The 7,055-nt window shown below is 54.3% G+C and overlaps 1 long non-coding RNA gene across 1 annotated transcript; it reads right to left on the bottom strand.

Annotated features, from left to right (window-relative positions):
- Nucleotides 1-147: 147 nt before the first annotated feature.
- Nucleotides 148-5,855, bottom strand: LOC114054138. The gene is made up of 3 exons (XR_003570439.1): nt 5,526-5,855; nt 2,169-2,308; nt 148-1,875 (listed from the first exon to the last, which is right to left on the bottom strand). It is a non-coding gene; the product is annotated as an uncharacterized LOC114054138 (long non-coding RNA).
- Nucleotides 5,856-7,055: the final 1,200 nt, after the last annotated feature.

Genomic DNA, 7,055 nt, shown 5'->3' on the forward strand with positions numbered 1-7,055 from the left:
GTCTCCTCCTGTCCCCCAGCTCCCTCGGCCCTAGAGGACCTTCAGGCAGGACCTTGGGGTGAGAGATCCGGGAGGAGGGCTTACCTCCAGGGGCCTGGGCTGCCTTCTGGGCCTCTCCCAGCTGGCCCTGGAGCTAGGCAGGTGACAACTTGTCCTGAGGCGTGGGGGCTGGCTCCAAGCGCTTTCCAAATTCTGCAGAATTCTGAGATTCTGGGCTGCTTCTCCTTGGTCCTGGAGGATGTTAGAGGAAGGCGGGAAGCGCAGCTTACCTGGCTCCTGTGTGCCCGACGCTGTGCCAGGCACCGCGGACACCCAGATGATAAAAGACCGGCCCTGCCTTCGAGGACCTTTCACCCTGCTCCTCGGGAAGGGCCCCCTCCGGGCCCGACCTCCAACACTGTAGTCTCTCCAGAATGGATTCCCCATTCAAATGCTCGCTGAGACAACACCACTCACACTGGGATAGTTGGGTAAAATGCCCATCTCGACCACACCCTGGGAGTGTGATTGTCTGCATTCTACATATCAGGAAACTGAGGCACCGAGCAGTGGAATGAATTGTCCAGGGTCGCACAGCAAATCAGTGCAAGCCGCACTTCAAATCCAGCCCTCTCTCCAGAATGAGGTGAGGATAGAGACATGTTAACTGCCTTCCATGGCACCCTGGTGGTCTATTCCAGTCCAGGCCTTCCTGCCTGTGCTCCCCTCTGTCTCCCACGGTTCCATGCAGATGACTCCGGGGTCTCCATGTCCCCCACCCTCAGTCTCTCTCCCAAGCTCCAGCCCCGCATCAGCAGGGGCCTTCCTACTGTCTGACAATCAGGGGGCAATACTTGAGGCTGCAGATAAAGACCATCCTGTTAGAAGGAGGCCGAGCCAGCTGTCCCTCGGGAGGCAGTCTCCCCTCCCCTGCCTGTCAGCCGTTTCTGGGGCCCACTCACCCTCAGAGGCTTTCTTCATCTGCTGCTTGCTGCTAGTTAGCACCTCGAACTCTGAAATGAAATCCCATAGGTGTGGCTTTTGTCATCATCAAGCATTGATTAAGCCCTCACTGTTTGTTAGGCACTATACTGTAAGTTCTGGGATTACAAAGAGAGGTCCCCAAAACAGTCCCTGCTGTCTAGGAGCTCACCCTCTAACATGACTGTTTTGGGGTCTGGCTTTACCGTTCTTGCTCAGTCACTGAATTGGGGTTTGATGGCGATCGTGGAATTCCAAGCCTTGATGGAATGCTTCCTCCTGCCTCCTGGGCCAGGACCACCTCGGTCAGCCTTGCTTGTTTTCAGGAGAGTCCTCTGCCTGCTGACGGCCTTCCTGGTGCCAGGGCACGGGCACATAGACCCTCTGTGGCCAAGCAGGACCAGAAGAATTCCTCCTCCATGAGACAGGCCTATCAGCTTCTAGAGTTTGTCTTCCACAAATCCACTCTGCACACCACATGACTAATAAAACTCTTGAGGAGGCCAGGCCCTTCTAAGGGTGGAGGCCCTTCAAAATGAACCTTGGTTTTTTAAATAACAAGGCTTGGAGTCTGTGCACAGTCAGCTTGCCCCATACTGGAGAGACACAATGGTATTCTGTGTCAAGAACTTGGATTCAAATTGTGTGTCTGAGGCTTCCTGGCTGGTGACCCTGGGCAGGTGACTCACCTCTCTGGGCCTCAGTTTCCTCCTCTGCCAGATGAAGAGGTTAGCCTTGATGCCCTTCCTGGAGTTGTGAACTTCATGGCATCAGAAAGCTGAGCCGCGTGTGGAGCCCGGGGCCTTTGCTCCTTCCCAGACTGTCATCATCAGCATGTCTCTGGGCCCCCTCTGTTCTGGGAAGGCGGCCCCCCTGAGCCCAGGCATCAGAGGGGGCATCAGTCTGTGTCCTCTGCTGTGAAGTGATTTGGATATTCAGACACAAGACACAGCCTGGACCACAAATTTTCCTTTCTAGGTCTTAAAGCAGGAAGACTGAGTCAGAGTAACAGCAGAACACTCCAGACAGTCTGTCCAATCCAACCCGGTCCTTAACGGAAGCCCATTCTCCTACAAGCCCAACTAGTGGCATCCAGCCTCAATGGGAAGGCCCCCAGTGAGAGGAGGCCTCCCTCCAAGTCTGCCCAGCCCCTCCCCTCGGACAGATGTACTTGTTGGGAATGGTCTTTACCTGTCACATGAGCTTACCTTCTTCCTCTCCCTTCCTAGCTCTGGCGTCTGCACACCACAGAGGCAGAGAGTCCTTGGAACCCCCGGCTCTCCACTTTACTCCTTGCGGGATGTAGGCACGCCCCCTTATGTCAGGTCTCTGGCCTTAGCTTGCTCATCTGTAAAATGAAAGGTTGGACCTTGTCAGCTTTAAATCAATGATCCCATGGCGTCCTAGTCTCTTCCACATGCTAGCTTTTCAAATGCTTTCCTGGGATCTCTCTAGCATTTACAAAGGGCTTTACCGCATTAGCTCCAAACCCCATCTTGATTCCAGCACCCTCCCTCTGGCAGGCACCTCGTAATTATCCTGCACACAGCCTGCTCTGTATCTGTTTGTCTACCCGTTGCCTCCTCCGTGCAATTGTAAGCTCCTCAAGGGCAGGCCTGTGCTTGCCTTTCTTTGTGTCCCCAGTGCTGAGCACAGTGCCCCGCACATAGGAGGGGCTAGCTCTTGTGATGGTGGTGGTGGTCGTTATCAGTAACTGGCTGCTGTATCAGAAATGAGAGTGCAAGCAAAAAGACTCCAACCGAGAGATGGGCCTTGTGAGTTCTCTCTTCACTGGTGATGATTGCCGGTGATCCCTGGTGGTGGTGATGGTGATGGTGATGACCAGGGAAAGAAATGTGGTCAGCCTCCATCAGGGTGGGGAGAGAAGCCTCACACCCTTCCCACCTGAACTGCTGTGAGGACATGGCTGGCTCTTCCTTCTGGATTCTTTTCTTTGATCTTTTCTGATTTTGAATCAAGAAGACTGGAGAAAGAATGAACTGGAGGCCTTTGAAAGGGTGGAAGAGCCACCAGAGGCCCAGCCCAGGAAGGAGCCAGCCCAGCGGTGGATTGAGCTGGCAACCAATACCACCCGTGCTTTGGGCACAGGAGCCCCTGGTCCACTGGCTCTGCCACGTGCAGAAGTGGCCTTCCCAGAGCCAGGGAGAGGGCAGAGCACACCCCCAGGGAGGAGGGTGGTTCTACTCTGATTCTTTTCAGTAAATATCCCTTGGAAAAAGCGAATGGCTGTAAAGTGTTTATCAGTGATCTCAGGGAGATAGCAATCCTTAAGAGATATGAAAGGTCTAAGTGCCCAAGACGATTTTGTGGAGTCGCCCTCCAGAGGGGAGGCCGAGACAGTAACATGAAGAGCCCCTGCCTCCAGGGGCCCTCGGACCCTGACTGGGAGACTAGCCCTACTGCTGCTGGGGGACAAGTCCAGAAGGGGTCGGCAGAACAGGGCTGGGGGCAAAGCACCAGAGCAATGCCACCCGCCTCCTTCTGGACTCCAGGCCTTTGTGGACGCTGGCCAGATGACATTTGCTTTCTTAGCTGTCTCCCTTTGAGATCACAGCCTCTCAGATCCCCGGGTCTGGTTCAGGCAAACCTGATCGCGGATCTCCGAGCAGAGATTCAGGGGCAGCAGAGATCTTAAACAGGAGAGGAGCTATTGTCAATGATTGAGCCCAGCACGGAAAACAGTGGGGAACACAGAAGGCTGGCGGCTCAGCTCCGCTTTTCTCTTCCATGTCCTGCGATAAGTCTTTCTGGGGCTTATTCTCCTGAGTCGTGCTTTGATAATAACACCTTTTCCATAGGTGTGTCAGCTGTTCCTTATCCATTATCTAGGTGGGCAGAAGAGGCAAGGGCTCCCTTCCCCAGGAAGGTCCGGCCCAGGCGGCCCAAGCCCCTCACAGTCCTGGAAGATCAGTCACCCCTTGGAAGTTCCCTCCCCTTGGGTCCTCTCCCTCTGCCTGGAGGGGAGTGCTCCCCCAGAACCTTCCCTTAGGGAGGGTGCGCTGGCCAGCCGTCATCCCTCCCTTCACACTTGTCGTGTGGATCCTGACCCCCTGCCGGGGACCTTCCCTGCGCCCTTCTCAGCTTCCTTCTGTATGGGAGTTGCATGAGGGCAGGTCTGTCTTCTGCCTTTCTTTGTGTCCCCGGCACTTAGCACAGTGCCTGGCACATGCCAGGCCTTAATAAATGTTTATTGACCAACTGATTGACTCTTTTTTTTTTTTTTTTAAAGGAAACTCTCCCCTTCACCTGCACGGTACTATAGGCGATCGTCTGGAGGAGGTAGCAGCAGACATTTTGTCGTCCAGCGCTGGGGGTGGGGTGAGAGCATATCTGCACCATCCATCCCCGTAGGGAGGTGCTGAGGTCCTGGGAAGGTCCTCCCCGCCCTGCCCTACCCCAGTGAACCTGTGATTTCTGGAATCGACAGTGAATGAGTGCGTCCCCCTTCCGGGCAGGTGTTTCTGCTCCCGAGGGCAGCCTCCCTGTTAGCCCCCCATGCTCAGGGAACCTCTGGGAGAACGCCTTCTCTGTGGGGATGGAGCAGGAAGGAGCAGGTCCCTTTGGGACTGCTCGGAGCTTTCTGAAGCTTTCCCTGCCAGTGGCCCCTTTTGCCCTAGCTCTTCCCTTCCTGGCCAGCCCCTCTTCCTCCCAACGGCCGTTCGGACACTTGAGGTGGCTCCTGGGCGGCCCTGAGCCATCGCTTCTCCAGGCTGGCCACCTCCAGTTCCTTTGCTAGATGCCCTCAAGGCCCCAGTCCTTGGGCCTCTGGATGCTCTCCAGATGTGGTCTGACCTGGGCCGTTGATTCCGGGACTGCAGCCTCCTGGTTCCTGGAAGCTCAGGCTCTCAAGGCAGCCCAGATCTCATTAGCTTTTCTAGCTGCCATATCACATTCCCTGTTTTTAGGGAGATTGCAGTCCTCTAAGACTTTACATTTATCCCTCTTAAAGGCCATCTGATTCAACTCAGTGGGTCAAGGTCTCTTTGGATTGTCCCTCTGTCATCCAGTGGCTACCGGAGCCTGCTGCTGGGTCCTCTGCCGAGGCCAGGTGCCATCATTGTGCTTAGAGTCCCGGGGCCCGAGTTTGAATCCTTGTTCTGCCCCTACTCCCCCAACTTGTGTTACTTTGGGCAAGTCTCTGACCTGTCTGGTCTTTAGTTTCCTGACTTATAAAATGGAGGGCTTGTATTTAGATACCGCCTCCCCCACACCCCAGACCACTACCCCCACCACCAAGGGCTCCTCGAGCTCCAGGATCCTACGATCCCAAGAACAATTGGAGAAGGGTTCTGTCATTGTCTTCATCTGGGCCGTGGGCAAACATGTCAGGTCAGCATGGGCAGTACAGTGCCAAGCACAGATCCCCAAGACATTCCCCCAGAGACCTATGGCCAAGGTGCATTAAGCAAAAACAAAGATTCTTTTAGCTTAGCCATTCAGCCGGGCAGAAACCCTCTCTCCTGACCGTCTGCAGAGTGGAGGAGATGCTTCACCAAAGCTTTGCTCAAGTCCACACCAACAATAGCAGTATTCTCCTGACTTACCAGTTCAGTGACCCCATGCAAAGAGGGCCTGAGGTCAGGCTGGCATAACCTGGTCTCCATGACGTCACACAGGCCCTCAGTCGTCTCGAGTCCCTTTTCTGTATGGCCCCTCACCATCCTGTCATCCGCTGCTTTAGTATTTGCTGAGAAGTCGAAGCCACACTGCCCAGCCTGGTCTCTGCAGGCTCTCTTCCTCCTGCTAAAAGTTGGGATGACCGTGGCCTTCCCCCATGCTGCATATGATGCCTCTGTCCTGCAGTCCAAGGCCTAAGCCCTGCCCTCCCTCCCATGGGCAGGCTACTTGGGTGTTGGGTGCTCTGGGGCCAGGTGACTTCCCAGGCGCCTTGTAAACACGTCTCTAAGCGCGTCACCTATTATTGTGCCCGAGAAGGGAGAGGTCTGATTATCTTGGGTGCCATTTCTTCTCTCGGTTTGCTCACACAGCTTCATCCGACAAATTGAATTGGATTGTTAAAGCGTTCTTGTTCAGTCTCCTGGAAGCCACAGACATCCCCTGGAGATTAGATTTTGGTGAAATGCAGCACACTCAGGATCCCCAAAGAACTAAGAGGAGGATGGGGGAAGGGCAGCACACCTTTCATAGACTTGGGAGCAGGCCAGAAAAATGTCCAGATACCCAGCCATGAGGTGGGAGATGAGGAGAGCGAGCTTGGCTTTTACCATCAAATCAGCAATCCCTCAGATTAGACGGTGCTGATAAATATTCAAGATCAGAGGAAAGAGATTATGAGAAGCATCACAGAAGTCCTGGGTTCAACTCCCAAGCCTCAGTTTCCTCTTCTGTCTTTGTATCCCCAGCACATAGCACAGATCCTTGAACCTAGGAACTTAATCAATTCCTGCTGATTGATTGATTGGCTGATTTGGTAAAATGGCTTTCAAACTAGCTGCCTTAGATGAGAGAATGGCTCCAGGGCCCTTTGCAGCCCCAGAAAAGCTCAAGGAATGCAGGCTGTGATCTTTATCAGGACCCATTTCCAGTGGACATTCAGCTCCAGTTTTCCAGAAGGCATAATACTTGAGCAATTTCAAAGAAGACGCTTTGGCCGTCCTAACATAAATGCCATCCTCAGCCAGGCATGCTCACACACGCTCATTGCATGCATACGTTTACACACAGCTCCTCCGTCCCCAGATGGTGAGCTCACACCTAAGGGTGTCAGAGAAGCTGAGATCTTTCAGAGAGCTCGGCACCTTTCCTGGGTGTGATGAAGGTGGCGTACCCCCTAGAGAATCCCACTTCCCAGGAGGGAACCTGCGCCCCCTGGATTCAAAGGTCCCCAGATTGCCCTACCATTTTCCCTTAATTGTGAGCAATCCCTCAGTCCTACCTAAGCTTTCAGTCCGCTCTTGGACTGAGTCCTCACAGGGTGCAGGGGCTGATGTTCTCAGGGCTGGTTGGGTCCATTCTTCAGGTGTGCCCCTTCCCGTGTTGTCTGAGACGCTCATCTGTCTTCTGCTCTCAGGCCAGATGGGGTTGGGATGAGCTTTTGGAGGGCTGTCTCCTCT

The sequence above is a fragment of the Vombatus ursinus genome, unplaced genomic scaffold, assembly GCF_900497805.2.
Source record: "Vombatus ursinus unplaced genomic scaffold, bare-nosed wombat genome assembly UNPS02004259.1, whole genome shotgun sequence".
In the NCBI taxonomy this organism is placed as follows: Eukaryota; Metazoa; Chordata; class Mammalia; order Diprotodontia; family Vombatidae; genus Vombatus; species Vombatus ursinus.